This window comes from Triturus cristatus, chromosome 3_2 (genome assembly GCF_964204655.1).
Source record: "Triturus cristatus chromosome 3_2, aTriCri1.1, whole genome shotgun sequence".
Classification (NCBI taxonomy): domain Eukaryota; kingdom Metazoa; phylum Chordata; class Amphibia; order Caudata; family Salamandridae; genus Triturus; species Triturus cristatus.
The window spans coordinates 336,643,930-336,664,126 of NC_140584.1; the positions used below are offsets into that span (position 1 = coordinate 336,643,930).

Consider the following 20,197-nt stretch of genomic DNA (forward strand, 5'->3'; position numbering starts at 1 on the left):
CCGGAATCGAACCCTGATTCCCCGTTACCCGTGGTCACCATGGTAGGCACAGAAAGTACCATCAAAAGTTGATAGGGCAGACATCCGAATGTATCGTCGCCGTCACGGGGACGTGCAATCGGCCCGAGGTTATCTAGAGTCACCAAAGCGGCCAGGCGAGCCCGGATTGGTCTTGGTCTGATATATGCACGCATCCCGGGAGGTCAGCGTTCGTCGGCATGTATTAGCTCTAGAATTACCACAGTTATCCAAGTAACAGATGGAGCGATCAAAGGAACCATAACTGATTTAATGAGCCATTCGCAGTTTCACTGTACCGGCCGTGTGTACTTACACGTGCATGGCTTAATCTTTGAGACAAGCATATGCTATTGGCAGGATCAACCAGGTAGCCGCACCTGCTGAAAGGGTTCGGGGGGCCGCTTGCCCATCTCCCCGACTGGACCACCTTCGCGCACCCCTCCCTCTCGGGAGCCTGCTGGGGGATGGGAGCCCACCCACCTGGGCGGGAGGGCTCCCTGGAGGGGTGGAGAGAGGTGGCAGGTCGCATGGGCACCGGCAGGCCCAGCCGTCTCCCCCGGGAGGGAGAGGCGGGCCGAGGCGCAGCCTCAGCGAGACGCAGGGGTGCCGGAGCCTGGTGGTGGCGGCACCCCTCGGAACGGTCGTTCCGAGCTGCTGCGGAAATTTGCTGGGCAGAGAGGGGTGACGGCGTGGTGCTCGGGGCCTACGGACCTGCTGGGCAGCAGCGTCCGAGGGTCTGGCGCCACCCGACCCCTTCCGCTCGGGGTCAGACCACTGGGGGGCCCGAGCTGCCTGGGCCGCTCGGCCTTTGCTCTGCTGGGTAGGGTGAAGGGCATCCCGCCAGGCGGCAGGCCCTCGAGTCGGACGGTCCATGCGGGGAGGAATCTCCTTGCTTGAAACAACAGCCGAGGCTGGCCAAGCAGTCCATCCCTAAATGGACCGAGAGTGCCCAATCGATCAGAGTACGGCCGGGGCATCCCCTGGCAGGCCGCCCTGCGCAGGGGGATGGCGGCTTCACATCCCTGCCTGCTCCTGGGACGAGCAGGCTCGAAGGAAAGGCCCATCGGGAAGGGGCCGAGAGGCAGGCACATACCCAGGCCCCCGAGGGCCCCAGCGGGCGGGCTCGGGCGCTGCCTTACCCTGTCTCGGGATCGCCGGAACTCACGGAGGTCTGACCCAGTAAACCCGCCGAAAAAGGACCAATGGGAACGGGCTGAGAGCCAGGTGCGTACCCGGGCCCCTGGGGGCCCCGGCGGGAGGGCCCGGGCGCTGCCTTTCCCGTCTCGGGATCGCCAGACCTCACGGAGGTCTAACCCAGCAAACTCGGAGAAAAAGGACCATCGGGAAGGGGGCTGAGAGGCAGGTATGCGTACCCGGGCCCCTGGGGGTCCCGCATCGGGCGGGCCCTGGTGCTGCCTTCCCCCTTCTCGGGATCACCAGACCTCACGGGGGTCTGACCCAGAAAACTCGGAGAGAAAGGACCATCGGAAAGGAGCTGAGAGGCAGGAGCATACCCGGGCCCCTGGGGGCCCCGGCGTGCAGGCCCCGGGTCTGCCTTCTCCTGTTTCAGAATCGCCGGACCTCACGGGGGTCTGACCCAGCAAACACGGAGAGAAAGGACCATCGGGAAGGGGCTGAGAGGCAGGAGCGTGCCTTCCCCTGTTTCAGAATCGCCGGACCTCACGAAGGTCTGACCCAGTAAACCCACCGAAAAAGGACCAACAGGAAGGGGCTGAGAGGCAGGTGCGTACCCGGGCCCCTGGGGGCCCCGGCGGGAGGGCCCGGGTGCTGCCTTTCCCGTCTCGGGATCGCCGGACCTCACGGAGGTCTAACCCAGCAAACTCGGAGAAAAAGGACCATCAGGAAGGGGCTGAGAGGCAGGAGCGTACCCGGGCCCCTGGGGGCCCCGGCAGGCGGGCCCCGGGTCTGCCTTCCCCTGTTTCAGAATCGCCGGACCTCACGGAGGTCTGACTGACCCTCTCCCAAGTAATCCGGAGGAAAATTACCCCCCTTTCTTGTAATCTGTGCACACGAGGTGACAGAGGGGACCCAAGGCGCGAATGTACACGACCTCCTGGAGCCCTCGCTGGGATCGAAGAGGCAAATGGACCCTCATCTGGACTTCCAGGCAAGCCCGGCCATCTGGTCACCCCATTTGAAAACATTGAGCGTGACCAGATGGCCGAGGGGGGAGGCACGACCAGATGGCCGAAGGGACAGGCGCGGCCAGATGGCCGAGGGGACAGGTGCGGCCAGATGGCCGAGGGGAAAGACGTGACCAGATGGCCGGGCTCGGAAGGGAAGCCTAATAAAAGCAATGGGCTGGTCTTGACCATCTATATTCAGTTGTGAAAGAACAGCTCCCACACCCAACTCAGAAGCATCTGTTCGGACAATTAATTCTTTGGAGTAATCTGGACTTTTCAGAATAGGTGCAGTGCACATGACCTGCTTCAGGTCATCAAATGTCTTCTGACAGCTTACTGTCCTGCCTGCCTGCCTGCCTTCTTTTGTGACTTCTTTTTCCTCCTTTGTGCCCTCGTTTGTACCTGTATTTTGTTGCCCAGTGGTGCTCCCTTCGTCTGTTCTCGTCCCTCGCTGCCCGCTTCCCGCCACCGCGTCCCGTAGCTCCGCCCACTCTCACCCCATTGGCCGCCCCGCTCCCACCTCCCAGTTGCTCCTCCCTCCCTCTCCCACTCATATGGAGGCCGCGCAGCGGTAGAGAGAGCGACCTTTGACCTTGTTCACCAGGCAGGTCGCTCCCCTCACCACCACGCAGCCCCTTGTGTGACACTTGCCGCTGCTCAAGACCTGACTGCCTGCAGAGTGCCAGTGCCCCCCTTCTATTTTGTACCCGTGTGAGTGCCTGCCTGCCTGCCTTCATTTGTGACTTATTTTGCCTCCTTTGTGCCTCCTTGTGCCCTCGTGCCTGCCTGCCTGCCTTCTTTTGTGACTTCTTTTGCCTCCTTTGTGCCCTCGTTTGTACCTGTATTTTGTTGCCCAGTGGTGCTCCCTTCGTCTGTTCCCGTCCCTCGCTGCCCGCTTCCCGCCACCGCGTCCCGTAGCTCCGCCCACTCTCACCCCATTGGCCGCCCCGCTCCCACCTCCCAGCTGCTCCTCCCTCCCTCTCCCACTCATATGGAGGCCGCGCAGCGGTAGAGAGAGCGACCTTTGACCCTGTTCACCAGGCAGGTCTCTCCCCTCACCGCCACGCAGCCCCTTGTGTGACGCTTGCCGCTGCTCAAGACCTGACTGCCTGCAGAGTGCCAGTGCCCCCCTTCTATTTTGTACCCGTGTGAGTACCTGCCTGCCTGCCTTCATTTGTGACTTATTTTACCTCCTTTGTGCCTCCTTGTGCCCTCGTGCCTGCCTGCCTGCCTTCTTTTGTGACTTCTTTTGCCTCCTTTGTGCCCTCGTTTGTACCTGTATTTTGTTGCCCAGTGGTGCTCCCTTCGTCTACTCCCGTCCCTCGCTGCCCGCTTCCCGCCACCGCGTCCCGTAGCTCCGCCAACTCTCACCCCATTGGCTGCCCCGCTCCCACCTCCCAGCTGCTCCTCCCTCCCTCTCCCACTCATATGGAGGCCGCGCAGCGGTAGAGAGAGCGACCTTTGACCCTGTTCACCAGGCAGGTCACTCCCCTCACCGCCACGCAGCCCCTTGTGTGACGCTTGCCGCTGCTCAAGACCTGACTGCCTGCAGAGTGCCAGTGCCCCCCTTCTATTTTGTACCCGTGTGAGTGCCTGCCTGCCTGCCTTCATTTGTGACTTATTTTGCCTCTTTTGTGCCTCCTTGTGCCCTCGTGCCTGCCTGCCTGCCTTCTTTTGTGACTTCTTTTGCCTCCTTTGTGCCCTCGTTTGTACCTGTATTTTGTTGCCCAGTGTTGCTCCCTTCATCTGTTCCCGTCCCTCGCTGCCTGCTTCCCGCCACCGCGTCCCGTAGCTCCGCCCACTCTCACCCCATTGGCCGCCCTGCTCCCACCTCCCAGCTGCTCCTCCCTCCCTCTCCCACTCATATGGAGGCCGCGCAGCGGTAGAGAGAGCGACCTTTGACCCTGTTCACCAGGCAGGTCGCTCCCCTCACCGCCATGCAGCCCCTTGTGTGACGCTTGCCGCTGCTCAAGACCTGACTGCCTGCACAGTGCCAGTGCCCCCCTTCTATTTTGTACCCGTGTGAGTGCCTGCCTGCCTGCCTTCATTTGTGACTTATTTTGCCTCCTTTGTGCCTCCTTGTGCCCTCGTGCCTGCCTGCCTTCTTTTGTGACTTCTTTTGCCTCCTTTGTGCCCTCGTTTGTACCTGTATTTTGTTGCCCAGTGGTGCTCCCTTCGTCTGTTCCCGTCCCTCGCTGCCCGCTTCCCGCCACTGTGTCCCGTAGCTCCGCCCACTCTCACCCCATTGGCCGCCCCGCTCCCACCTCCCAGCTGCTCCTTCCTCCCTCTCCCACTCATATGGAGGCCGCGCAGCGGTAGAGAGAGCGACCTTTGACCCTGTTCACCAGGCAGGTCGCTCCCCTCACCACCACGCAGCCCCTTGTGTGACGCTTGCCGCTGCTCAAGACCTGACTGCCCGCAGAGTGCCAGTGCCCCCCTTCTATTTTGTACCCGTGTGAGTGCCTGCCTGCCTGCCTGCCTTCATTTGTGACTTATTTTGCCTCCTTTGTGCCTCCTTGTGCCCTCGTGCCTGCCTGCCTGCCTTCTTTTGTGACTTCTTTTGCCTCCTTTGTGCCTTCGTTTGTACCTGTATTTTGTTGCCCAGTGGTGCTCCCTTCGTCTGTTCCCGTCCCTCGCTGCCCGCTTCCCGCCACCGCGTCCCGTAGCTCCGCCCACTCTCACCCCATTGGCCGCCCCGCTCCCGCCTCCCAGCTGCTCCTCCCTCCCTCTCCCACTCATATGGAGACCGCGCAGCGGCCGCCGCAGCAGACGCGCGCAGCGGGCGCGCCGCTGGCGCGCCAAAGGCGCGCCTAAGTCAAGCCTGTCTGCGCCCGTCCGCGCCTGGCCCGCGCCCAGCGCCGGGCCCCCTGGCCCCCGCAGATGCCAGCCCACCCGCCAGACCTACAACGCCGCTACCCTCATCGCACTCAACACCGGCCGAATCCCCGGCTGCTGCCGCGCCGCCCCAAGACGCACCCACGGACCCTTCACCTGCCAGTCCTGCAAATTCTCCTGCATCCGGACCCGTACGACACCCGCCAAGCCAAGCACCAGCAGCAACCACCTGAAGTGCATCCTGCTCAACACCCGCTCCGTCCACAGACACGCCGTGGAACTCTGGAACCTGCTCGACACCACATCTCCAGACGTCGCCTTCCTCACGGAAACATGGATGAACGCCTCCTCAGCGCCCGACATCGCCATCCCGGACGGATACAAGATCACCCGGAGGGACCGCATCAACCAGACTGGAGGAGGCATCGCCATCGTCCACAAGAACACCATCCGCATCACGACCAACTCCGACGACACCCTCACAGCTGCCGAACATCTTCACTTCCAGATTCACACCGACCCCAAGACCACACTCAGAGGCACCCTCATCTACAGACCCCCAGGACCCCGCACACAATTCAGTGAAGACATCGCGGACTTCATCAGCCCACACACCCTCCCCTCCGCTGACTACATCCTCCTAGGAGACCTCAACTTCCACCTGGAGAACAACAGCAACAACACCACCACCACCCTACTGGACAACCTCGCCAACCTCGGACTCGAGCAACTGGTGAACACCCCCACACATTACGCCGGACACACGCTTGACCCAGTCTTCTCCTCCAGCAAGCACATCTCCTTCAGCCACTCCACCGGACTCCACTGGACAGACCACAGCTGCGTCCACTTCAGCTTCAGAAGAACCACGACTCACCACCACCAGCAACAGGCTCCCCGCAGGAGCTGGAACAAGATCACCTCCGACCAGCTTTCCACAGCACTGAGCCAGAACCCTCCCGCCAGCTCAACGGACCCCAACCAAGCAGCCAACAACCTCTCACAGTGGATCACCAACTGCGCCAACGACCTCGCACCCCTGAAAAACCATCCCAACAGGACCAAATGCAAGACAGCCCCCTGGTTCAACGACGACCTCAAGAACTCCAAGAAGAACTGCCGCACCCTCGAGAAAGCCTGGCGAAAAAACCCGACTACAGACAACATGAACACCCTCAAGCAAGCCTCCCGCAAACACCACCAGCTGATCCACACCACCAAGAGGACAGCATTCAAGGAACGACTAGACAACAACGCACACAACAGCAAGGAACTCTTCAACATCGTCAAAGAGCTCTCCAACCCCAGCGCCGAAAACATCGACTTCACTCCCTCACAAGACCTCTGCGACTCACTAGCCTCGTTCTTTCACCGCAAGATCGCCAACATACACAACAGCTTTGGCGCACAGACCACGCACCCAACCACCGAACCGCCGCCCCCCACCACCACCCTCCGCGCCTGGACCCCGGTCAGCACCAAAGACACCATCCACACGATGAACACCATCCACTCCGGATCACCAACCGACCCATGCCCACACCCCATCTTTAACAAGGCCGACTCCGTCATCGCACCCCAACTGCGGGACATCATCAACTGCTCCTTCAACACCGCCACCTTCCCGGAGAGCTGGAAGCATGCCGAACTCAGCGCCCTTCTGAAGAAACCATCAGCAGACCCCACCGACCTCAAGAACTACCACCCCATCTCGCTCATCCCGTTCCCTGCCAAAGTCATCGAGAAGACCGTCAACAGACAGCTTGCCACCTTCCTCGAGACTAACGGATCCCTCGACCACTCGCAGATCTGCTTCAGAGCCAACCACAGCACCAAGACCGCCCTCATCGCAGCCACTGATGACATCCGAACCTTGCTCGACAACGGGGAAACAGCGGCCCTCATCCTCCTAGACCTCTCCGCTGCATTCGATACTGTCTGCCACCGCACCCTGGTGCAGCGCCTCCGCAACATCGGAATCCAAGAGAAGGCCCTGGAGTGGATCATCTCATTCCTTGCCAGAAGAACCCAGAGAGTTCGCCTCCTCCCGTTCAGATCCAAGGCCACAGAAGTCATCTGCGGCGTACCACAAGGATCATCACTCAGCCTCACCCTCTTCAACGTCTACATGAGCCCCCTCGCAGCCATCGCACGCCGACACAACCTCAACATCATCTCCTACGCCGACGACACCCAGCTGATCCTCTCCCTCACCAATGACCCAGCCACCGCCAGAACCAACCTACACGAAGGGATGAAAGACGTAGCCGAGTGGATGACAAACAGCCGCCTGAAACTGAACTCTGACAAAACATAAGTCCTCATCCTCGGACCATCACCCTCTGCCTGGGACGATTCCTGGTGGACCCCCCCCGGGCAGCGCTCCCAAACCAACAGACCACGCACGCAACCTGGGCTTCATCCTGGACTCCTCCCTCTCGATGACCAGACAAGTCAACGCCGTCTCATCATCATGCTTCAACATCCTACGCATGCTCCGAAAGATCTTCTGATGGATCCCCACTGAAACCAGGAAGACGGTCTCCCAGGCACTCGTCACCAGCCGTTTGGACTACGGCAACACCCTCTACACCGGAACCACAGCCATACTACAAAAAAGACTCCAACGCATCCAGAACGCCTCCGCACGACTCCCCCCGACACAGCCACATCTCCGGACACCTGAAAGACCTTCACTGGCTCCCCGTCAGCAAGAGAATCACATTCCGACTCCTCACCCACGCACACAAAGCCCTCCACGACCTGGGCCCCAGGTACCTCAACAACCGCCTGACCTTCTACACTCCCACCCGCCAGCTACGATCTTCCAGCCACGCCCTCGCCGCCGTTCCACGCATTCGAAGAGCCACCATGGGAGGAAGATCGTTCTCCTACCTGGCAGCCAAGACATGGAACTCCCTCCCCATCCACCTCCGCCTCACCCAAGACCACCTCTCCTTCAGGAAGCATCTCAAGACCTGGCTGTTCGAGCAGTAGCGGACCCCCCTTCCCCTAGCGCCTTGAGACCCTCCGGGTGAGTAGCGCGCTTTACAAATATATTGATTGATTGATTGATTGTCCACTGAACTTTCTTTGGCATTTTCTTGGAGGTCAAGTCATTGAGTGGTGTCACAATGGACCCTGTGAGAAGTTGGCCTGATGTATGATGTCACTAGTTCTAGTGTACACCTTATATCAGTCCAAATACCCTTATGGTGATTGGTTGTAAAGTCAACCTTATAGACCAGCTATCCTAGTGGTAGCATGGACAAGAGCAGTCTTAGGCTAAACTCTGAATGGCATGTGAAGCCAGCTGTGATACCATATATAATCCCTTGAATACCAAATGAAAGGACACCACAACAGATATATATATAAAATAAAGTGTATTTATTCTAGTCAAACCCTCAGCACTCTTTATGAGATTAGAGGTAAGTACAACACAGTCTTATTCAAGCATACATTAAGTCACACAGGTAAGTAATACAGTTAGGCCCTAGGGGCCACGCAAACCATATACTAAGTAAGTAGTATAAGGGCCACTGTCACGGAAATAGGATAGGCCTAGGCCTAGGGAATCGCTGGGGCTACACTACACTAGCAACAGTTAGGAAGTGGGAGGCCCACGGGATTCAGGTGCAGAGTGGAAACACTCACGCGTAATGCGTAAAAGTCGATAGAATCACTAGCAGTTAGAAATAAACAGTTTTAGGACACTTCTGGTATAGCTAGAAAGTTGAGACTCGGAAACTAGACCCTAGGATAGTCAATACCCTTGTGAGCACCGAAGTACCCAAGTTACCTAGCCCACAGGCTGCGGGTGCATAGGTGTGAACTTGCGTCAGGTTTCGTCGTGGACTTCTATGGATGCCTGAAGGAAAGTTGCTGACAGGCAGTCAGTGAAGAGTATCCGGTGGATCCCAAGGCTGGGATCAAGAAGAGAGGAGACCTGCAAGCAGAAGGGACAGAGTCAAGGTCACTAGCCAGTGACCACGTGGAACCAGGAAGGAACCAGGCGATGTCGTGAAGATTGCAGGTGAAGGTGAAGCTTGTCGCTGCAGCCACGAGGACCAGGGAACGTCGAGGACGACTAGGACCAGGAGGCGAGCTGTCCCACGAAGGCTCCTGCTGTCGGCGGCGTCGAAGTTGGACTAGGACTCACCAAGCCTTGGCAAGCGGAACCCACGAAGAACGGAGGACTTGCTTCTGGTGCAGACCAGGAAGGTCTGGGGTGCTTCTTCTTTGCAGAGAAGCGGGAGCCAGTCTGGAGGAGCCAAACCAGCGCTGAAGATTTCAGGGTGCGTCGTCTCAAAGGCCACTAGCCAGCGGGCAAGCAACCGGACAGACGCGGCAAGCAGGAAAATGCAGAAGGGCCCCACGCAGGACTCATGGAGTGTGGGGGGCTGATCTTCGGTGCAGATGGTGCTTGGGGTTCGGGCTTCTCAATCCCCGGTGCACAACTTCAAGGGTGCCTCAGAAGCTGCGCTTGAAGATACTAGCCACTTTTCCCAGGTAGCCGGTCCCACGTCTCTCGTCGCCTCCACGGATCTCAGCACGGCTGTGGATGTGGATCAGGGTCGGAGAAGTCTGGAAGTCAAGGCTCTGGTCGGGCTCTGCAGTCGGTCCCTCGTAGAACTTCAGCAAAGCAAAGGGTAGTCTCTAGATGGTACCTGTTTGCACAGGGTAGCCACTCCTTGGCCACAAGGGAGATTCTTCAGTCTTCTTCTTTCGTCAAATGTCGAAGGTCCAGAGTTTCTGTTCAAGTTGCAGGTTCAGGATAATCTAATCTCCTGGGGCCCAGCTACCACTCTTATCCAAATCTGGGGGGCTGGGTTACCTGCTAGGTCACGCCTTATGGGTGGGACCTGGGAGGGGGGTGGTTACACCCCCTTCCCTTTGTCCAGTTTCGCGCCAGGACTGGGGCTGGAGTGCCCCAGCACCGGTTTGAACTGGACTATGCACGGGACACCTTGTGTGCCCCAGGCATGTCTCATTCTATTCATCCCTCCCTGCCCCAATACACTAAGGCCTGTCTGGGGTGGTGATAGCACCTCCCAAGGCAGGAAACCTTTTGTCCAAGCCTCCCTTGCCGGGATCACTCCCAGCAGCAGGAGGTCAGACTCGTGTCTGTGGCAGCAGCATCCATTTTGTGATGCTGGGGCTCTGGTTAACTTTACCCGGGTAAGTAGGTTACAACATGTCTTCTCCCTCTAGAAGGGAGGGATAATATCCTCATCCCCAGAAATGGGATGGGGGTATTATTTCAAAGTGTTAGACACCTTACACGACATGTTTTGATAAAGCCAAACCATAGTTACCATAACCGTTTAAGATTATAAGGCACTTTAAGAGTATATGGTAGGCTATATCATAGAACAGCTATAAGGACATGGTTCCGAAAGCTGCAGACAGGCTCAGCTCATGCTAGAGCACCATCTCACATGTTACCAAGCACTCTGCCTCCAGGATTGTTAAGGCCTGCCATAGGAGTGGCTGATAGGTACACATGTGTCTATATGTAAGTTAGGTATAGGAATACTACACCTAAGCAAGGGGTGATTACACGACCTTGCCCCAGCTGAGTGATCAGCCAGTTGTGTCATAATGGAAGGCGAGGCCAGGGGTGGCATAATACATGCTGCAGCCCCTGGTAGGCCTAGGGTACACCTATGCCCTGGGTACCTAGGGTACACTGTACAGGGGCCAATAAGGTGATCCTATTCCAATGGGTTATGCACCTAAAGTACATAGTATCAATTTAGAGAGAGAACAGCAGGGCTGTGGGTCTGATTAGCAGGCCCACAGCCACATCTAAGTCGAAAACCAGTAAAGCAAAAGCAAAACGTGGGGGTGAACATAGAAAGCAGACCCTACTCTCCTACACAACCCCCCCCCCCCAAACTTAGGGACATTAAACTAACCTTGACCAGTTGAGTCTTCATGTTCTAAGTGGAAATATCTAGAGAGTCCATCTGCATTGGCATGGTCAGTCCCAGGTCTATGTTCCACTGTGAAGTCCATCCCCTGTAGGGAAATGGACCACCTAAGAAGTTTGGGATTTTCACCCTTCATCTGATTTAGCCACAAGAGGGGCTTATGGTCTGTCTGAATCTTGAAGTGAGTGCCAAACAAGTATGGCCTCAGCTTCTTCAGGGCCCAAACCACAGCAAAGGCCTCCCTCTCAATAGCTGACCAACGTTTCTCTCTAGGGGTCAGCATTCTACTTATAAAAGCAATCGGCTGGTCTTGACCATCTACATTCAGTTGTGAAAGAACAGCTCCCACACCTAACTCAGAAGCATCTGTCTGGACAATGAACTCTTTGGAGTAGTCTGGACTTTTCAGAATAGGTGCACTGCACATGGCCTGCTTCAGGTCATCAAATGCTTTTTGACAGCTTACTGTCCACTGAACTTTCTTTGGCATCTTCTTGGAGGTCAAGTCATTAAGTGGTGTCACAATGGACCCATAGTTCTTAACAAACTTTCTGTAGTACCCAGTCAGGCCCAAGAAAGCTCTGACCTGAGTCTGGGTAGTTGGAGGAGTCCAGTCCTTTATGGTCTGGATCTTGCTCTCCAGTGGTTGAACCTGACCCCCACCAACTAGGTGGCCCAGGTATACAACCTTGCTCTGCCCTATCTGGCACTTAGTGGCCTTGATAGTGAGGCCTGCCTTTTGCAGGGCCTCTAAAACATTCCTCAGGTGGACCAGGTGATCCTCCCAGGTGGAGCTAAAGACAGCAATATCATCAAGATAAGCTGCACAATAATCATCCAACCCAGTAAGGACTTGATTCACCAACCTTTGGAAAGTGGCAGGTGCATTCTTCAAACCAAAGGGCATTACCACAAATTGATAATGTCCTCCTGGGGTCGAGAAAGCAGTTTTGGCCTTTGCACTCTCAGCTAGTCTGATTTGCCAGTAGCCTGCTGTCAGGTCAAATGTGCTCAAAAACTTAGCAGCTGCCAGTCTGTCAATGAGCTCATCTGCCCTAGGTATTGGGTGGGCATCTGTCCTAGTGACAGCATTGAGACCTCTGTAATCCACGCAAAACCTCATCTCTCTCTTACCATCTTGGGTGTGAGGTTTTGGCACAAGGACTACAGGACTAGCCCAAGGGCTCTCTGAAGGTTCAATGACTCCCAGCTCCAACATCTTTTGTACCTCAACTTTTATGCAGTCCCTGACATGGTCAGGTTGCCTGTAGATTTTACTCTTCACAGGCAGACTGTCACCAGTGTCCACCTCATGGGTGCACCAGTTTGTCTGACTTGGGGTCAGAGAGAACATATGTCTGTAGGACTGCAGAACTCGTCTGCAGTCCTGTTGCTGATGGACAGTGAGGCTGTCAGAAAAGACCACACCATCAACTGAGCCATCATCAGGGTTCTGAGTCAACAGGTCTGGGAGAGGGTCACTCTCTTCCTCCTGCCCCTCATCTGTAGCCATGAGTAAGCCCATGTCTGCCCTGTCAACATATGCCTTCAATCTGTTGACATGAAGCACCCTGTGGGGGCTTCTGGGAGTCCCAAGGTCCACCAAGTAGGTGACTTCTCCCTTTTTCTCAACAATAGTGTGGGGTCCAGACCATTTGTCTTGGAGTGCTGCTGGGTCCACTGGCTCCAACACCCACACTTTCTGCCCTGGCTGGTAAACAGTCAGCACAGCCTTTTGGTCATGCCAAGCTTTTTGGAGTTCTTGGCTTGCCTAAAGGTTTTTAGAAGCCTTCTTCATATACTCTGCCATCCTGGAGCGGAGACCAAGTACATAATCCACTATGTCAAGTTTGGGTTGTCTGAGAGGTCTCTCCCATCCTTCCCTTACCAAACACAGGGGTCCTCTTACAGGATGCCCAAACAAAAGCTCAAAAGGGCTGTAGCCAACCCCCTTTTGTGGGACCTCTGTAAGCAAACAGAAGGCAGGGTAAAAGGATGTCCCATCTTCGCCTAAGCTTGTCTGGTAAACCTTTTATCATCCCTTTTAGGGTCTTGTTGAATCATCTCTCCACAAGCCCATTGCACTGTGGGTGATAGGGTGTGGTGAACTTGTAGTTCACACCACACTCCTTCCACATTGCAGTCAAGTATCCTGACATGAAGTTGGCACCTCTGTCAGAAATGACCTCCTTTGGAAAGCCCACTCTGGAGAATACTCCAAGCAGGGCCCTTGCCACAACAGGAGCTGTTGTGGTCCTCAGGGGAATAGCTTCTGGATACCTGGTGGCATGGTCCACTATCACCAGTATGAATCTGTGCCCAGATGCTGTTTGTGGGTCCATTGGTCCTGCAATATCTATGCCCACTCTTTCAAAGGGAACCCCCACCACAGGTAGTGGTGTGAGGGGGGCCTTTGTGGTGCCACTGGCTTGGCAGGTGACACAGGAGCGACAAAACTCCTTAGTATCTTCTGACATATGGGGCCAGTGAAAGTGAGGGACAAGCCTGTCCCAAGTCTTGTTCTGGCCTAAATGTCCTGCAAGGGGAATATCATGGGCCAAGGTAAGAAGGAAGCCTCTGAACTTCAGTGGTATGACCAACCTCCTGGATGCACCAGGCTTGGGGTCTCTAGCCTCTGAGTACAGTAGCCCTTCATCCCAATACACTCTATGGGTACCTTGAGCATTCCCTGCAGCCTCAGCAGCAGCCAGCTGTCTGAGGGGTTCAAGAGAGGGGCAGTCTAATTGAGCCTGCCTCAGATCTGCCCTTGAAGGTCCCCCTGTCCCAAGAAACTCAACCTGATCAGGTTCAAGTTCTTCTAGGACAGTTCCTTCAGGGCTCTCCGAATCATCATCCTGGGAGGGCTGATCCACCACCTGAGGCAGGGGGGAAGGCACAGCCTTAACCCGACTGCTCTTCCTCTTGGGTTGTGACTGGTCCATAGTTTCAGGATCCAGCACTTGTTCAGTGGTGCACTTTTTGGCCTGTGACCTGGTCACAGCAAGGACATGTGCATCTATCCCCAGCATTTCTGCATGGGTCCTATACTCCACTTCAGACCAAACTGAAGTTTCAAGATCATTGCCCAGTAAACACTCTACAGGAAGGTCTGAACTAACAACAACTTTCTTGAGGCCAGTTACCCCTCCCCAGGAGAAGTTAACAATAGCCACACTATGGGAGGTAGTGGCATTGCTAGCGTTGGTCACTAGGTAATTCTCACCTAGTATGATCTGTCCAGGGTCCACAAAAGCAGGTGTCACCATTGTGACACTAGCCCCAGTGTCCCTGTAGGCCTGAGCCATTCTTTGGTTGATAAAAGGAGTCTGTCTGTACTTGCCCAGGTTACTGGGGCCTACAGTAGAGGACAAAGCTAAGTCCCCATCACAGATCAGAACAGCCTGAGTAGGTATTCTGACTAGGCCAGAATCCTCCTCAGTTCCCAGGGTTAACCCTACTACACCCTTTTGCTGGGAACCACCACTTACAGCTGGACTAGGGGGTACAGTTGCCTTAGGGGCAATGGTGGCTGGGGGCTTATCCTTTTTGGTGCACTCACTAAACCAATGTGAGTTGGACTTACAATAGTTGCACCATGGTTTCTTTTGGCCATCTTTCTTTTTATCCTTTTTGGGACCACCCTCCCCCTGAGCCTTTTGGGGGCCAGGGGAAGACTTCTGGTCTTTTTGTTTCTGATCATTACCCTTCTGGTCTGCCTTTTTCTGATCACCGCCCTGGTTCTGGTTTTTCTGCTTAACTCTAGTCCTGACCCATCTATCTGCCTTCTTTCCCAATTCTTGGGGAGAAGTCAGATCAGAATCAATCAGGTGTTGATGCAGTAGCTGGTTTTGACAGTTGTTAAGGATTTGCTCTCTCATGATCAAATTATACAATCCTGTATAGTCCTTAACCTTACTTCCCATTAGCCAGCCTTCCAGAGCCTTAGTGGCACAATCTACAAAGTCAGTCCAGTCCTGAGTCTGTGTCTTCTGGGTATCCCTGAACAACAACCTGTATTGTTCAGTGGTTAGGCCAAACCCATCAATTAGAGCACTCTTCAGGACAGTGTAATTATCTGCATCCTCATCACTAACTGTGAGGAGCTTGTCTCTACCTTTCTCAGAGAAGGAGAGCCACAAGATAGCTGCCCACTGACTTTGGGGTACCTGCTGTACTTTGCAAGCTCTCTCCAAAGCAGTTATCCATTTGTGGATGTCATCCCCACACTTGTAGGTAGGGACAATCTTGCTCAGGTTTCTATTATCATAGTGCCTGTCTCTATCCTTAGGGATATTGCTGCCACCAGTGGGTTCTGACCCACTTAACTTTTGCTCTCTAGCCAGAGCAAGCTTCTCTTTGGCAAGGGCAAGTTCTTCCCTCTGAATCCTCAGATTAGCTTCCCTCATTCTGGCTTCATGCTCCTTTATCTCAGGGGAAGTCATTCCCCTGTGAGAGGAAGCACTAGAGATGCTAGAGATATGGGAGTGGATGGATTCCCTTGAAGGGGATCTGTCCCTCCTGCCTCTCTGGTTAAGCCCACTTGGGGGTCTGTATGGGGGGACCCCATGCAAACTCCCATGTAAGCTTAGGTTAGCCTGGCTAAGTCTTCCTACTCGGCCCTGGCTGTCTACCTCTCCATCTGAAACCCCATCTGACTCCTCTGTGGTGGGTAGACCCTTATCTACAGCTATGGCACCATACTTGGCAGCTCTTTCGGCATCATAGGCCTCCAGAAGCTCCACTAGCTGTCTAAGGGTAGGGTTGGAACCCTGTTTTAATCTCCTGGAGGTACACAGTTGTCTCATCTCCTGGAAAGTGAATGCATCATATCTAGAGGGAACCTGTCTAGGATTCTCCTCTCCTGAGGGAGCATCAGTGTGATCTCCATTCAGGGACATGATTCTAGTGAGGGTATGGTGTATGCACCTACCTACACTAGTTGTATCTACTAAACCTCTCTAGTAGTTGTAGTCAGGGTGTGTTACTCCCTTCAACCTACAACCACTAAATCCAGTAGGACTTAAGTATTATAATCTATGTTATATGTACCTAAACAATATCTGTGTGATCTTTCAATTTAGTATCTCAAGATTACAATGGTATTACAACAGCAAGCTCAGATCCCAACCGCTGCTCACCAATGTGAGAAGTTGGCCTGATGTATGATGTCACTAGTTCTAGTGTACACCTTATATCAGTCCAAATACCCTTATGGTGATTGGTTGTAAAGTCAACCTTATAGACCAGCTATCCTAGTGGTAGCATGGACAATAGCAGTCTTAGGCTAAACTCTGAATGGCATGTGAAGCCAGCTGTGATACCATATATAATCCCTTGAATACCAAATGAAAGGACACCACAACAGATATATATATAAAATAAAGTGTATTTATTCTAGTCAAACCCTCAGCACTCTTTATGAGATTAGAGGTAAGTACAACACAGTCTTATTTCAAGCATACATTAAGTCACACAGGTAAGTATTACAGTTAGGCCCTAGGGGCCACGCAAACCATATACTAAGTAAGTGGTATAAGGGCCACTGTCACAGAAATAGGATAGGCCTAGGCCTAGGGAATCGCTGGGGCTACACTACACTAGCAACAGTTAGGAAGTGGGAGGCCCACGGGATTCAGGTGCAGAGTGGAAACACTCACGCGTAATGCGTAAAAGTCGATAGAATCACTAGCAGTTAGAAATAAACAGTTTTAGGACACTTCTGGTATAGCTAGAAAGTCGAGACTCGGAAACTAGACCCTAGGATAGTCAATACCCTTGTGAGCACCGAAGTACCCAAGTTACCTAGCCCACAGGCTGCGGGTGCATAGGTGTGAACTTGCGTCGGGTTTCGTCGTGGACTTCTATGGATGCCTGAAGGAAAGTTGCTGACAGGCAGTCAGTGAAGAGTGTCCGGTGGATCCCAAGGCTGGGATCAAGAAGAGAGGAGACCTGCAAGCAGAAGGGACAGAGTCAAGGTCACTAGCCAGTGACCACGTGGAACCAGGAAGGAACCAGGCGATGTCGTGAAGATTGCAGGTGAAGGTGAAGCTTGTCGCTGCAGCCACGAGCACCAGGGAACGTCGAGGATGACCAGGACCAGGAGGCGAGCTGTCCCACGAAGGCTCTTGCTGTCGGCGGCGTCGAAGTTGGACTAGGACTCACCAAGCCTTGGCAAGCGGAACCCACGAAGAACGGAGGACTTGCTTCTGGTGCAGACCAGGAAGGTCTGGGGTGCTTCTTCTTTGCAGAGAAGCGGGAGCCAGTATGGAGGAGCCAAACCAGCACTGAAGATTTCAGGGTGCATCGTCTCAAAGGCCACTAGCCAGCGGGCAAGCAACCGGACAGACGCGGCAAGCAGGAAAATGCAGAAGGGCCCCACGCAGGACTCGTGGAGTGTGGGGGGCTGATCTTCGGTGCAGATGGTGCTTGGGGTTGGGGCTTCTCAATCCCCGGTGCACAACTTCGAGGGTGCCTCAGAAGCTGCGCTTGAAGATACTAGCCACTTTTCCCAGGTAGCCGGTCCCACGTCTCTCGTCGCCTCCACGGATCTCAGCACGGCTGTGGATGTGGATCAGGGTCGGAGAAGTCTGGAAGTCAAGGCTCTGGTCGGGCTCTGCAGTCGGTCCCTCGTAGAACTTCAGCAAAGCAAAGGGTAGTCTCTTGATGGTGCCTGTTTGCACAGGGTAGCCACTCCTTGGCCACAAGGGAGATTCTTCAGTCTTCTTCTTTTGTCGAATGTCGAAGGTCCAGAGTTTCTGTTCAAGTTGCAGGTTCAGGATAATCTAATCTCCTGGGGCCCAGCTACCACTCTTATCCAAATCTGGGGGGCTGGGTTACCTGCTAGGTCACGCCTTATGGGTGGGACCTGGGAGGGGGGTGGTTACACCCCCTTCCCTTTGTCCAGTTTCGCGCCAGGACTGGGGCTGGAGTGCCCCAGCACCGATTTGAACTGGACTATGCACGGGACACCTTGTGTGCCCCAGGCATGTCTCATTCTATTCATCCCTCCCTGCCCCAATACACTAAGGCCTGTCTGGGGTGGTGCTAGCACCTCCCAAGGCAGGAAACCTATTGTCCAAGCCTCCCTTGCCGGGATCACTCCCAGCAGCAGGAGGTCAGACTCGTGTCTGTGGCAGCAGCATCCATTTTGTGATGCTGGGGCGCTGGTTAACTTTACCCGGGTAAGTAGGTTAAAACATGTCTTCTCCCTCTAGAAGGGAGGGATAATATCCTCATCCCCAGAAATGGGATGGGGGTATTATTCCAAAGTGTTAGACACCTTACACGACATGTTTTGATAAAGCGAAACCATAGTTACTATAACCGTTTAAGATTATAAGACACTTTAAGAGTATATGGTAGGCTATATCATAGAACAGCTATAAGGACATGGTTCCGAAAGCTGCAGACAGGCTCAGCTCATGCTAGAGCACCATCTCACATGTTACCAAGCACTCTGCCTCCAGGATTGTTAAGGCCTGCCATAGGAGTGGCTGATAGGTACACATGTGTCTATATGTAAGTTAGGTATAGGAATACTACAACTAAGCAAGGGGTGATTACACGACCTTGCCCCAGCTGAGTGATCAGCCAGTTGTGTCATAATGGAAGGCCAGGCCAGGGGTGGCATAATACATGCTGCAGCCCCTGGTAGGCCTAGGGTACACCTATGCCCTGGGTACCTAGGGTACACTGTACAGGGGCCAATAAGGTGATCCTATTCCAATGGGTTATGCACCTAAAGTACATAGTATCAATTTAGAGAGAGAACAGCAGGGCTGTGGGTCTGATTAGCAGGCCCACAGCCACATCTAAGTCGAAAACCAGTAAAGCAAAAGCAAAAAGTGGGGGTGAACATAGAAAGCAGACCCTACTCTCCTACAGACCCATAGTTCTTAAACTTTATGTAGTACCCAGACAGGCCCAAGAAAGCTCTGACCTGTGTCTGGGTGATTGGAGGAGTCCAGTCATTGATGGTCTGGATCTTGCTCTCCAGTGGTTGAACCTGACCCCCACCTACTAGGTGGCCCAGGTACACAACCTTGCTCTGCCCTATCTGGCACTTAGTGGCCTTGATAGTGAGGCCTGCCTTTTGCAGGGCCTCTAAAACATTCCTCAGGTGGACCAGGTGATCCTCCCAGGCGGAGCTAAAGACAGCAATATCATCAAGATAAGCTGCATAGTAGTCATCCAGGCCTGTAAGGACTTGATTCACCAACCTTTGGAAAGTGGCAGGTGCATTCTTCAAGCCAATGGGCATTACCACAAATTGATAATGTCCTCCTGGGGTTGAGAAAGCAGTTTTGGCTTTTGCACTCTCAGCCAGTCTGATTTGCCAGTAGCCTGCTGTCAGGTCAAATGTACTCAGAAACTTGGCAGCTGCCAATCTGTCAATGAGCTCATCTGCCCTAGGTATTGGGTGGGCATCTGTCCTAGTGACAGCATTGAGATCTCTGTAGTCTACGCAAAACCTCATCTCTCTCTTACCATCTTGGGTGTGAGGTTTTGGCAAAAGAACTACAGGACTAGCCCAAGGGCTCTCTGAAGGTTCAATGACTCCCAGCTCCAACATCTTTTGTACCTCAATCTTTATGCAGTCCCTGACATGGTCAGGTTGCCTGTAGATTTTACTCTTCACAGGCAGACTGTCACCAGTGTCCACCTCATGGGTGCATCAGTTTGTCTGACTTGGGGTCAGTGAGAACATATGTCTATAGGCCTGCAGAACTTGTCTGCAGTCCTGTTGCTGATGACCAGTGAGGCTGTCAGAAAAGACCACACCATCAACTGAACCATCATCAGGGTTCTGAGTCAGCAGGTCTGGGAGAGGGTCACTCTCTTCCTCCTGCCCCTCATCTGTAGCCATGAGCAAGCCCATGTCTGCCCTGTCAACATATGCCTTTAACCTGTTGACATGAAGCTCCCTGTGGGGGCTTCTGGGAGTCCCAAGGTCCACCAAGTAGGTGACTTCTCCCTTCTGTTCAACAATAGTGTGGGGTCCAGACCATTTGTCCTGGAGGGCTGCTGGGGCCACTGGCTCCAACACCCACACTTTCTGTCCTGGCTGGTACACAGTCAGCACAGCCTTTTGGTCATGCCAAGTTTTTTGGAGTTCTTGGCTTGCCTCAAGGTTTTTAGAAGCCTTCTTCATATACTCTGCCATCCTTGAGCGCAGGCCAAGCACATAATCCACCATATCAAGCTTGGGTTGTCTGAGAGGTCTCTCCCATCCTTCCCTTACTAGACATAGGGGTCCCC

General features: G+C 54.3%; 1 non-coding gene across 1 annotated transcript in view; it reads right to left on the minus strand.

Annotated features, from left to right (window-relative positions):
- LOC146857330 (18S ribosomal RNA) overlaps window positions 1–391 on the minus strand; it is a 1,808-nt gene extending 1,417 nt beyond the window's left edge. Inside the window, exon 1 of the ribosomal RNA XR_014980309.1 lies at window positions 1–391. This exon is cut by the window's left edge and continues 1,417 nt beyond it. This is a non-coding gene — a ribosomal RNA (18S ribosomal RNA).
- Window positions 392–20,197: the final 19,806 nt, after the last annotated feature.